Source organism: Aotus nancymaae, unplaced genomic scaffold (genome assembly GCF_030222135.1).
Source record: "Aotus nancymaae isolate 86718 unplaced genomic scaffold, 86718_ANA_hifiasm-v0.15.2.pri h1tg000065l, whole genome shotgun sequence".
Taxonomy (NCBI): domain Eukaryota; kingdom Metazoa; phylum Chordata; class Mammalia; order Primates; family Aotidae; genus Aotus; species Aotus nancymaae.
This window is the reverse complement of record NW_026988480.1, coordinates 1,481,339-1,495,219: the sequence shown is the minus strand read 5'-3', so window position 1 is coordinate 1,495,219 and position 13,881 is coordinate 1,481,339. Positions and strand designations below refer to the sequence as shown.

Sequence of the window (13,881 nt, the reverse complement as noted above, 5' to 3'; positions counted from 1 at the left end):
AGTTTGAAAATGCTATACACTGTGTGATTATAACTCTATGACGTCCTGGAAAATGCAAAATTATAGAGAAAGTCAACACATCAGTTGTCTCAAGGAATTTGGGAGGGTGGGGTTAAGCGTGTGAAGGACAGGAGATTCTTTGAGGTGGTAAAACTATTCTACATGATGATATAGTGATGAATATAATACATTAAGCATGTGTCAAAGTCCATAAATATTTGTTTGTTTTCTTCACTAACATTTGTTTTTATTTATTTGTATTTAAATATAGATATAAATATTTTATTTATTTGTATTATTTCATTTTTCATTGTGATATAAACACATAACATGAGCTCCACATGCTTAATAAATTTTTGAGTACACAATATAATGTTGTTGAATCTAAGCACAGTGTCATACGGTTCTCTAGAACTTATTTATCTTCATACCTGTCAAACATCATCTCCCCTTTTATTTCCCCTCTTATCAGTTCCTGGCTACTGCCATCCTACTCTGTTTCTGTGAGTCTGACTATTTAAGATACCTCATAGAAGTTAAATCATGCAGTGTGTGTCCTTCCGTACCTGGCTTATTTCACTTGGAATGAAGTCTTCCAGGTTCATCCATGTCATTGAATATGGCAGAATTTCTTTCTAAGACTGAATATTATTCCATTGTATGTATGTATGACATTTTCTTTCTCCATTCATACATCAGGAAACATTTATGTTGTTGCCATTTCTAGACTATTGTGAATAATTCTGCAGTGAACATGGGAGTACAGGTATCTTTTCAAGATATATGTTTGTATACATCTTTTCAGATATGTATACACACATTCGTTTCTTTATTCTGTCAGCTAACAGAATGGAAACAACACCCTAGAGACAGTCTAGTGCCTTGATCTTGGTTTCTAACATATTTCTCCAGTGAAAAGTATCAGGAATCCTTGGAGAAATGGCTGATTCTACTCCTGTGTTAGGAAATTCACTAGATGAATCTGGAGTACCTTGTTGTGCCAGAAAGTAAAATAGTGCTAAAAATCAAACAGAAAAGACCCACCATGATACAAGCATATCAAAGGGACTCAGAACCAAACTGAAGAGCTCCAATGGGCCAAATCTGGAACAATTTGAGCAAGAAAACAAAGTAGCATTTGGAGTATAATGTTAAGTATAAAATAGGTATCCATATATCAATACAGAAAAAAATAAATGGCTGAATAATTAAAAACAAACAAAATGGAGAAAGGAGAAATCTTCTATGCAGAAAAATTCCAAATGGCATACTCCCCCTTCTTAAGAGTGGGCTGACCATAGTGACTTCTTTCTAAGAACACAGTATAGAAAATCCGTTGTTTTAAAAATATAACTATGCAGAGAAGAGAACTGAAAAGAACTACTTCAAGCTAGGTGACAAAGTTTAGCACCAGCAATTGTGAGTCTTATTGATCAAAGCTGTTCTTGATACAATGTGATGAAGATGGCATGGTTTCTCTGTTCTTCCTCCAATAAACACATTAGCCCAGTGTAATTATGAGAAAAACATCAGACAAATCTCATTGTAGGGACATTCTGCAAAATACCTGACCATTACTCCTCAAAACTGTCATAGTAATCAAATACAAGGAAAGTGAGAAATTGTCATAGTCAGGAGAAGCTTAATGACACATGATGACTAAATGTCATGTGGCATCCTAGATGGGACCCTATAAAGGAAAAAGGACATTATGAAAAAAGCTGAGGAAATCTGAATAAAGTAAGGAATTTAATTAAAATTCAATAGTAGTCCTTCAGTTGTGACAAATGTATCATCCATATATAAGATGTTTCTACTTGGGGAAGTTGATATAGCATATATGGAAATTCTCTCTGTTATCTTTACAATAATTTTGCAAATCAAAAGTTTTCTTCAAAAATTAATTTAAAAAAAAGAGTACCTGGGAGAATGAGCAATAGGACACATTATTAGTATTAAGTCATCAAGAAGGTCCTTGCTGATAGGCTGGCATTTGAACAAAGCACTTCCAGGAACTGATGAACAGTTATTAGTGAAAAAGCACACAAAATCTGGGTTACATTTTTAGGAGGTCACCCCCACAGCTGATGGGAGAAGGTGGAGGAAGGGCTAGGACTGCAGGGTTCACAGTGAGGAGATTACTTGGATAATCCAAACAAGAGATGGCATCGGCCTGCACCAAGGTAGTGACTTTAGCAGTAAGAAGAAATTCTAAGATTTTTCATGTATGTGAATGTAAAACCAACAGGCTTTGTGTATGTTTTGGATAGAGAATGTGAGGGAAAAGAGTCAAGGATGACTCAATAGATAACTGACCCAAACAACTGGTGGACAAGTGTTGTCTGGCCTGAGATGAGTAGCACGCCCAGAGAAGCTCTTTGGAATGGAGATCATAAGAATATAAGAGGAAGGCTGATTTGCACCAGAAGTTGAAGAGCCTTTCTGATCATGAATATAAGGAATGAACCATAAAGTAAAATGTTAATATCATTGACTAGTTAAATTAAAAACCAACATTTGACCCCCCAAATTGAAAGATAAACAAATTGTAGATTTGTAACACTTTTATAGAAACAAAATCTTGCATTCCCCTGTAATCCATGTTTTATGTTTTTTTCTTTTTTTTTTCATACGCCTTTGTTTTCTCAGGACTACATTGTTTCACCCAGTGCTGACAAATGAGATTTTGTACAGAGGCTTGAGACCACAGGCTCTCCTAATTAGCAGCTGCTTGTAAGAGAATCTCAGAACAGACAGGACGGAAAAAAAGAGTTGTTGATTCTGCTGGATGAAATAGAATTTTAAATAATGAAAGCACACTGAAAGAAATAATTTAATAGAGTTTAAAAAATGAAGCATTATATATATAAGACTATTCTTTTTCAGCATATAACAATCATGAAATCCTTGAATCTTTAATCTTTAAGGATATTTTCCCCAATTAATCATGATAAATAATATTCACATTTATAAATCTGTGTATATAATATTAGAAGATATATAGATAATAATTTCTCTTTTCTAATTAAGAGAAGCTTACCTTTTCTTCTCCCCCTGTCTTGTTTTAAAATAATAGGTATGCATGATGATTGTCACATCATCTGTGACACAGAAGAAATTAACAACTTCAGACACATTGTTCTACTTTAGAACATTGTATTTGAAAGGAATAACCTTAAAGGATCCGTAACATTGCTGGCTTTTTATTGACCTTTGATTCCATAGAGAGTAATCCTAATAACATTTCCATACATATGGAATCTATACTACGGGAGTAATCTGTGGACAAGCCAATTAAGCCCTTCTGCTGAGATAAAATATTTGCTGATATTCTGGTATAATCCTCTTCTCACTGTAATTTCTTTCTCAATCACCTAATAATCTTTTGAATGAAGGCCTGCTGCAATGTTAAAAGATAGAACTATTTGCAAATTGTATAGGTAAATGACAGAGAAAGCCCAGGATGGTTGAGTCTGAGAATTGTACACACTTGCTGTTTTGTTCTTGAGTTCTTTTCCTGTTCTACAACACTTGTAAAACATGAGCATTGTAAGAGAGAAGATTGAGGTCAGCAGAGCATGAGGAAAAACAAATGACCATCTAGTTATCTGGTTGCTAGACTCCTAGGACACCTCTATTTTGGCAAAAAGCTGTGTCCACTTGAGCTATCTAATTCACAAGCTCTACATTGGAATCTGCAGCCAAAGCCCAGCTGTATTTTAAAAAAAGGTTCATGTTCCTGTCTTTGCCTTGTGTACATGCATTTTCTTTCTGGGAATGAAGATAATGAAATTCATGTCTTCTTGAGTTGTAAAATGATTTTATTACCTCATACTTTTCTTTGATGTAAAAAAAAAATAAAAGCCCTATGCATAAATTGACTCTGTGATTCCATTGAAAATACAGTGTATAATCTCTGATTTACCATCACTCATTATTTAAGAGAAGCTCAGCTGAGACATGCTTTTCGAAGACAAGATTTTAACAGAAAACTCAACCCATCTGCACTTGCAGTATATCCTAAAGTTTACTTTTTCCTATATCTGTCTTTAGAGATGAAAAGCAATATGAGCAATTTGAAAAAATCACATAGACCTTCTGGAAAATTAATTTTATGGAATTACATTTTAACTTGTTTCCAGCACTTCATAATTGTTAAACCACCCAATAAATACTGCTTCTATCAATAATAAATATGTATAATCAGTTTAGCTTCTTCAAAAAGATTTCCTTCTAAGAATTTCTATTGAATTTCTGTCTCTGGTGTCCCAAATTTTATCATCATAAGATTTCCCTGTGCCATTTGTTGCTTGCAAGTTTAGAACAAAATTAATGCCCATTTAGTTAATGGGCTCATTAGGCTTAATTTCTAAATTCACTTTGCCCTTTCACTCTTAGTATAGAGTAGAGGTCATTTTTAGTGTTCAGTAGAGGTTAAGGAAATGATCAATTTCTTGATGAAATTATATGCTATTATGTGTAGGTGTGCACATGTGTAAGACAACATGTTAATATGTATAAAAATTATTAAAGTGTTCATGCACTTTGACTCAATAATTTAATATCTCAAAACATAGCCTAAGCGTGTAATTGAATATGCACAGGATGATTTATGAACCATGATTAATTTCATGTTATTGAAAGTAGTTAAAACTATAAAATAGTATCATGATCCGGTAGTAGGAGAATTCTTAATTAAATTCTGTGCAAAATTAGCTCTTATGATATATATAAAGACAGGAGAAAGTTCTCATGCTATGTTGTTGGTTGAACAAAGCCAAATGTAGACATGAAACTACAATGTTCTATGAGAACCATGTGTATTTTAAAGGAAGAAAAACAAAACGTTCTACACAAAATGTTCTCAGAGGTTCTCTGAGTGAAGGGATTTTGGATAAAAATGTTGGCTTATTATATTTTCTTTATTTTCTAACCTTTCCAAAATAAATGTGCATTATATTTTATAAACAAAAGAGCTTATTTAAATGATAATTTTGCAGGAACAAAGAAAAAGAAAGAAAGAGAATAAAAGAATAAAACAAGTATTTGGCAGTCATTTCATGTATTGAATGATTACATTGTTACAAAACAGTCATAAATTATTTATGAATCTTTAGGATATTTTACAAATTGCCCACTTGCTAAAACATTTTCTGGGAGCTGCACATATATTCAAAATATAAAATCAATCATAATTAGAAAAATAACCAAGAAGACAAGACATTGGATTGAAACATTACCATTTGGACAACTGATCAGGCAGGGCAAGTAAAGCTAAAATATTATGTTTTTGAACATTAAGAATTGACTTTAATGATATCAGTGAAAAATAGTAAGAATAAGAACCTCTTAGCTCTGTCTCACTCAACTTCAGAAAGTCAACATTCTGTACATAAATTGATTTCTCTTGAGGTTATGGTGAAAGGCAGTGTCCACCAGCTCAGCCTTTACCCCACGTGCTCCCGGCCATAGCCACTTCCAGGTTCCAGGATCCTGAGTCATGCACTCCAGTCTGCAAAACCTGCTCTCAGCATATAAGCTACACAAAAGTATGTGAAAACCAAACAACAGAATACACCATATCCTATATTTTAGCCTTAATGGCAAAAGCAACCACAAATACACAAACAAAAACTTATGATACCATTCTTGTTAAAACAAAAGAGTGCATATCCACTCATGCAAATTCCAAACAGTTTTTAAAATAATGCCTTTTCTTTGATATCTATTTTCATGTGTTTCACAAATAAATAAGCAAAGATGAAAGTAGAATAAATACATAAAGCCTCTTTAGAAGTACATAGTACTTTAAAAAAGGTATTTTACAAGGAAGATTCAGAGAATTCACTTTATCATTTATAAATTCACAAAACAACTTCAAAATACAGGAAAGAAGAAAGGTAACTAAGGTAAAACAGAAATTATTTTGCTTGTTATTTTTATTTTAAACCCCATATATTTTGTTTTTCATTTTTAAACACGTTTAGTATACACATGGTAAAATTACTTTATTACACATCACTAAACAAAGAGTTATAAATATTATCATAGGTAAATACAAATTTATTTAGACATAAAATTTGCTTTAGTACAACTAAAAACCATATTTATTTACTTATTTATTTGTACAAGGCAAACTACAAATAAAATGAGATGTCTATTACAAGACTGAATGGTGGTTAGAGCTCACTTGAAATAAATGCAATCTAAAATACTCGAGTACTGACACTTAGTATTTCAAATAATGTTAAACATTTCAACTGAGTGGTTAGTTAAGTTTGACAGTATGGGAAATATATCCAAAATTAAAAATCACTTTGTGTATTTCTGTGTGATGATATCACACAGAATTAGGTGTCAGCAATATGCTCTCCTGAAAATCGGGGACATCAGTGTCCTATGCCCCAAACCCCGCCTGTCAGTGTTTTTTGATTATTAAAATTATTGCTTGGTGAAAAGAACAGATTCTACATGTTCTGTTTTTTAAGCACAGATTCCTCTAAAACGAGTAGATAAGGTTTTAGATGGCCTTAAAATTATACAAAACAGAAACTTATGGAAATGCTCACAAGGCATGACTCTCGTAGTACCTGTCTAAAGGTTCCTGAGGGATGGCAGGATCAACTGTCTGAGACAGCAGACAGGCAGAAGAAATGCTGGATGGCACTTAACTCTTTAACATATATCTGGTCTATATAGTTGATATTTAATTAATTTAGGACTTCAGAAGAAACTTACATGAAAGATTTCAATGATATAACATATCTACACATTCATAGTAATTTAAAGAAAAAAACAAACAAAAAACCCATTTCTCTCCCTACATTCTTACACAGTCAGTCACACTCAACGTAATACTTCACCTCTGGTTACCAAAATGCAGGTGAGGGTTTCTCCCACCAGCACAGGCAATGCTTCCATGAACACCAGCGGGGTGTCCTGTGATTCAGTTCAATTCCGACTCTATCTGGAGGAAGCACCAGAACCCACACGTGAGGGCTCAGTCCCAGAAGGTTGCCCCCACATCAGGTGACAGTCCCAAGCTTCTGACTGACCAGCAGCATCCCTCCTTGGGTTTCCAGCATCCCTCCTTGGGTTCCATCAGTTTGTCAGAGCAACTCAAAGAACTCAGCTATACACTTACTTATATTTTCCCATTTATCTTAAAGGACATTGCAAAGGATTCAGGTCCCAGCCAGAGGAGATGAAAAGGGCAAGAGATGTGGGGAGAAGCAGAGCTTCCACGCCCTCTCCAGGCATTTCCACTTATTCAGCAATCTGGAAGCTTTCTGAACTCAGCCTTTCAGGATTTTATGGAGGCTTCATTATGCAGTCATAATTGATTAAATCATTGTCCACTGATGATCAACTCAACATTCAGTTTCTCTCCCCTTCCTAGAGGTTAGAAAGTAGGGCTGAAAGTTCTAACCCCCTCATCACACAGGTGGTTTCCCGGGAAACCAGCCTCCATCCTAAGGCTATCCAGGAGCCCACTGAGAGCTACCCTGTTAGAACAAAAGACGCTCCTGTCACTCAGGACTTTACAAAGGAGCGCTATCAGAAGCCAGGGTTAAACAACAAATACAGAACAAATGATTCCTCCAGCACTCCTACTGTAAGGATTTTAAGAACTCTATCTCAGAATAAAGACCTGAGGGTAAAGACCACCGTAGGTATTTTTTATTACAGTTACCAGTAATATAACACCTTAATGGTAAATTAATACTCAAAAATCATGTAAAAATAGTAAAGGATGGTCGCTTCTAATACATTAAAGTTAGAAATGTAGAAATATAAATGTAAATATTAACATAAAATCTTTAGCCTGATGCAAAATCTTTTTAAGGTATTTTATATGTAAAAAAATACTTTTATTCATATGTATTTGTATATTTTATATGTATATGTTATATTTATATGTTTGTATATATGTTATGTTTGATATACGATATATGTTGCATTTTACATTTAAATTACTTTATTCTGTCATTATGCATATAAATATATTCATATTCAGAAATACACATACAGAAATCTGCCTACAACATTTAAACATTATTTTCTAATGAAAGTTTTACAAGCAGTAGAGTTTAGTCATTGTAAATAAATGAAAAAGAATTTTCTTCTACTAAAGGTCATCATTTCCATATAAAAAGGATCAAAATCCTCATTTGTTTCTAAATGCAGCTAGGAAAAATATTATTGTTTAATAGGTAAGTATTTTGAAAGTTTGTGATGTTAAGCAGACTTAGAAGTTACATTAGTACATCAGCTTAGGCTATAATAAGCTGACTATGCCTGTCTCCTTTGACTGATGGTAGCCATTTGAACAAACAAACAAACTTAGCCCCAAGGCAGCTGTTGAAGTAGACACAATAACCCATTAAATTATGTTACGATAAAACCATACTAAATGTTTCAGACCATAGATTGTTCACATAAGATTTCTCTTATTTTGTTTTAACCAGAATAAAATTACATACTTCAAACCATCATGTTAAGAACATAGTTTTCATTAAATCTTGGTTTTATTTTGAACCAATTAGCAAGCTGGAAAGCAGAAAACAGAGCTGGTGCTTATCATTGAAAAATTAATATATATGAAAATGAATGAATTATGAAACTAATAGTTTGTTAATACAAATAGTTTGTGATTTTATAAGCACGTGATGTCAAAATGCAAAACAAAAAGTTCATTCAAAATCTGCATCACATTGTCAATAGTTGGCTGGTAACGCAAAAAGTGCACAATATTTTTCTTAGTAACTTGACATGAGATTCTATTCCAGGAAACTCTGAGATCCTGCCCTTTTAAATACGGGTGCAAGAGCAAGCGCTCATTCGCTTGTCCCACCTTAACCTAACTTGAAGCATACACATAAAACCAGGTGATTACTTGGAACATTTCAAACTAAACTGCTTTCACTTCAGGCTCTCGCTCAGGAATACCTCATTTACTATTCCATATCTCTAAAATCATTTTAGAATTTGTCTTTGGAGCAATAAGAATAAAAAAGGAATGAAGGCCCATAAACTGCAGATATTTAACATATAAATATGCTATTTATAAGCAACAAATTTTTGCACTCCAGAATTTTAAGGTAGGTAATGGTTTATGAGGAGTGATATGCATTTAAGCTAAAGGACCCAAATGCTTTGAGGGATATAATACTCCAGAATGTTCTGCTTCAGAGAACACTGTTTCTAAAAATCACTTTCAGGGAAAGGGCCTATTTTGGCTCAGTGTTAAATGATAGCATTTCCAGTTCATTCATTTGACATCCACTGGAATTCTCTGTAGAGTCAGAGACTGAAGCAAGCTGCAGTTGATATCTCAGAAGACACATGAGATGTGTACGTCAATTGGGCCCATTCAAATCTACAAATATGATCAGGAATACTTGGAAATTGTCTATCACACCAAGAAAGATAATAGCTTTCTGAAAGCAAATAGTTTAAATGCTTAGAGTACAGCATGGTGGAAATAAAGGAAGTATTTATCTGTGAGAGAGGACACAGTTAATCCACTTAATTTGAATTTGAATTAAAACCACTCTGCAAAGGTATTCCAAATTATTCAGCCAATAGTAAAAGCAAAACATTTTATATTTTTCTTTACTTTTGAATAAATTAAAAATGCTTTGAATTTCAGAACACGAATGACTGATGAGCCATAGTAATAAATATCATAATGACATTATGGAATAATGGTCTAAATTGCCTCCTTCAAATGTCGTCTACCTTTTATTATTTTCAAATTATTAAATATATCAAAATTACAAAATATTTTATCTAGTATGTTTTAAGCTTAAAAAAAAGATGCTGAAACTAATGTATCCATCTTAAGAAATGATGTCACCAGTTCCTTTAAAATCTGCCCTGTGCACCTCACATCACATCACCTCCCCACCCCCACCCTGGGGCAAATAACTGCTAGCCTAGATTCCTCTGAAATTTTCCCCTGAATTTCTTTAAAGGATTCCAGAATGAATGATTCTTGAATGATTCTCTAAGCACCTATGAACTATTCGCTAAACAATATGTTGTCCCAATTTGCCTGATTTGACCTTACAATAAAGTAGTCCTTTTGTGTATTTTCTTTTCAAGTCAGGATCTTGCTCTGTCACCTAGGCCAGGCTGGAGTGCAGTGGCACAATCAACACTCTCTGCAGCTTTGACACCCTGGGCTCAAACAGCCTCCTGAATAGCTAGGACTACAGACACATGCCACCATGCCCCGCTAATTTTTGTACTTTTTTTTTTTTTTTTTTTTTTTTTTTTTTTTTTTTTTTTTGGTAAAGAAGAGATTTTGCTGTGTTGCCCAGGATAGTCTTAAACTTTTGAACTCAAGCAATCTGCCTGCCTCAGTCTCCCAAAGTGCTGGGACTACCACGCTCAGCCTCTCTATGACTTTCTTTTTCTGTTCCCCAACATTAGATTTCTAAGTTTGTCCAGGCTGATGTCTAGCTGTGACTCAGCATTTTCCCCTCTGGATTTATTATGTCAATAAGCCAAAATTTATTCATCAGTTGTTAGGCATTTGAACTGTTTCCACTTGAGGTCGTGGCAACCAATGTTGTCACAAATATTCTTTTATATTTCTGCTGGGACACAAATGCAATAAATGCCTTACACTACATATGTAAGGGTAGCATCTTTTATATTCATAAAATTGGCATAAAATTCTAAGTATTTGTGTGCTGAATGTTTGGAAAAAATCACCTATAAAACCATCTGGACAGGGTATTTGTTTGGGGAAGAATTTTAACCATGTTTTTTTTAATTTTGGTAATTATACTGCTTAAATCTAAAGTTAAGGTTCTTGGAAAGCAGATTCAGTTACATTCCCTGTGGATATGAGGTGTCTGGCCCCTGTTTCTAACGTCCAGCACAGCTGAAATGCACCCAACAACAACAGTCACGGTGTTGAGGCCCATTTCCCAGCTCACGTGTGGAGATGCATGTCTCACTTGATTTATCTCCCTACTCTGGGTCCCCTGGCTGTCATCACTACTGGATAACAAACCTCTTTCCCAGAACCCACAGAGGGATGAGCTTCCTCAGTATGGGACTGTGAGCAGCCACAGCGATAGCTTGATTTAGCATGTATTATTGATTTCCCATCTACATTTTGCAGATATTCTCACATTTTAATAAAGCGTAATTTTTTTGTCATACAGCTTTTTCTAAAAATTTCAATTTCATTTTTTTCTGCAGTAATTAGCTATTCACAATTTGACTTAATTGTTCCTCTGTTAGTGATTTGCTATGCACTTATCATTTCTAAAGGCTAACAGAGTCAATGAGCCACTGTTGGAGGAATCTGTAGCTTTTAAATGAGATTTTTTTTTAAAGAACTTTCTATCAGTTGTTGATTCTTTTTCCTATTTCCTTTTGCAAATATATTTTCTATTTCCTGCCTTCTGTTCTGAATACTGAATATATGTTTGCAAGTTAATCATCACCGTATTCTTTGGAGATAGAAATTAATACTGTCTTATACAGATATTAAAACTAAGACTCAGAATGGTCAAGGAATTGTTCAAAATCAACTCACCAGTAAGTGGAAGGGTCAGAATTTAATTCTGTGGGCAGAAGTTGTGCACAGCACTATCCTTTAAGGCAACTATAAGGATGTTCTATATTCAGTGTATCTGTGGGTTTTTCTTTGTGGTTGAGCATCACAGAAGGTTTTTGAGTGATCAGTTACAGAATATACAGTAAGATTCCTTAATATGATTTTTTTTTTTTTTTAATTGCATTTTAGGTTTGGGGGTACATGTGAAAAACATGCAAGGTTGTTGCATAGGTGCATACGTGGCAGTGTGATTTGCTGCCTTCCTCCCCTTCACCCATATCTGGCATTTCTCCCCATGCTATCCCTCCCCAATTCCCCACCCCCCCGCTGTCCCCCCACTCCCCCAAAACAGACCCCCATGTATAGTGCTCCCCTCCCTGTGTCCATGTGTTCTCCTTGTTCAACACCCGCCTATGAGTGAGAACATGTGGTGTTTGATTTTGTGTTCTTGTGTCAGTTTGCTGAGAATGATGGTTTCCAGGTTCATCCATGTCCCTACAAAGGACGCGAACTCCTCGTTTTTAATGGCTGCATAATATTCCATGGTGTATATGTGCCACATTTTTCCTGTCCAGTCTATCATCGATGGGCATTTGGGTTGGTTCCAGGTCTTTGCTATTGTAAATTGTGCTGCAATGAACATTCGTGTGCATGTGTCCTTATAGTAGAACGATTTATAATCCTTTGGATATATGCCCAGTAATGGGATTGCTGGGTCAAATGGAATTTCTATTTCTAGGTCCTTGAGGAATCGCCACACTGTTTTCCACAATGGTTGAACTAGTTTACACTCCCACCAACAGTGTAAAAGTGTTCCTATTTCTCCACATCCTCTCCAGCATCTGTTGTCTCCAGATTTTTTAATGCTTGCCATTCTGACTGGTGTGAGATGGTATCTCAATGTAGTTTTGATTTGCATTTCTCTAATGGCCAGTGATGATGAGCATTTTTTCATATGCTTGTTGGCCTCATGTATGTCTTCTTTTGTAAAGTATCTGTTCATATTCTTCGCCCACTTTTGAATGGGCTTGTTTGTTTTTTTCTTGTAAATCTTTTTTAGCTCGTTGTAAATTCTGGATATCAGCCCTTTGTCAGATGGGTAGGCTGCAAAAATTTTTTCCCATTCTGTTGGTTGCCGATTCACTCTATTGACTGTTTCTTTTGCTGTGCAGAAGCTGTGGAGTTTGATTAGGTCCCATTTGTCTATTTTGGCTTTTGTTGCCAATGCTTTTGGTGTTTTGGTCATGAAGTCCTTGCCTACGCCTATGTCCTGAATGGTTTTGCCTAGGTTTCCTTCTAGTGATTTTATGGTGTTAGGTTTTATGTTTAAGTCTTTAATCCATCTGGAGTCAATTTTAGTGTAAGGTGTCAGGAAGGGGTCGAGTTTCTGCTTTCTGCATATGGCTAGCCAGTTTTCCCAACACCACTTATTGAACAGGGAATCCTTTCCCCATTGCTTGTTTTTATCAGGTTTGTCAAAGATCGGGTGGTTGTAGATATGTTGTGTTGCCTCCGACGCCTCTGTTCTGTTCCATTGGTCTATATCTCTGTTTTGGTACCAGTACCATGCTGTTTTGATTACTGTAGCCTTGTAGTAGAGTTTGATGTCTGGTAGTGTGATGCCTCCCGCTTTGTTCTTTTTGCTTAGAATTGACTTGGCTATGCGGGCTCTCTTTTGGTTCCATATGAAGTTTAAGGTGGTTTTTTCCAGTTCTGTGAAGAAGGTCATTGGTAGCTTGATGGGGATAGCATTGAATCTGTATATTACTTTGGGCAGTATGGCCATTTTCACGATATTAATTCTTCCTAACCATGAACATGGAATGTTTCTCCATCTGTTTGTGTCCTCTCTTATTTCGTTGAGCAGTGATTTGTAGTTCTCCTTGAAGAGGTCCTTTACATTCCTTGTTAGTTGTATTCCTAGGTATTTTATTCTCTTTGTAGCAACTGTGAATGGCAGTTCGTTCTTGATTTGGCTCTCTTTAAGTCTGTTATTGGTGTATAGGAATGCTTGTGATTTTTGCACATTGATTTTGTATCCTGAGACTTTGCTGAAGTTGCTTATCAGTTTCAGGAGATTTTGGGCTGAGATGAGGGGGTCTTCTAGATATACAATCATGTCATCTGCAAATAGAGACAATTTGACTTCCTCCTTTCCTAATTGAATACCCTTTATTTCTTTTTCTTGCCTGATTGCTCTGGCTAGAACTTCCAGTACTATATTGAATAGGAGTGGTGAGAGAGGGCATCCTTGTCTAGTGCCAGATTTCAAAGGGAATGCTTCCAGTTTTTGCCCGTTCAGT

General features: G+C 35.2%; 1 long non-coding RNA gene across 1 annotated transcript in view; it reads left to right on the top strand.

Annotated features, from left to right (window-relative positions):
* Positions 1-7,537: 7,537 nt before the first annotated feature.
* Positions 7,538-13,881, top strand: part of LOC105722106 (uncharacterized) — a 28,548-nt gene continuing 22,204 nt past the window's right edge. The window contains exon 1 of the long non-coding RNA XR_010338851.1: positions 7,538-7,657. This is a non-coding gene — a long non-coding RNA (uncharacterized LOC105722106). The remainder of the gene's footprint in view (positions 7,658-13,881) is intronic.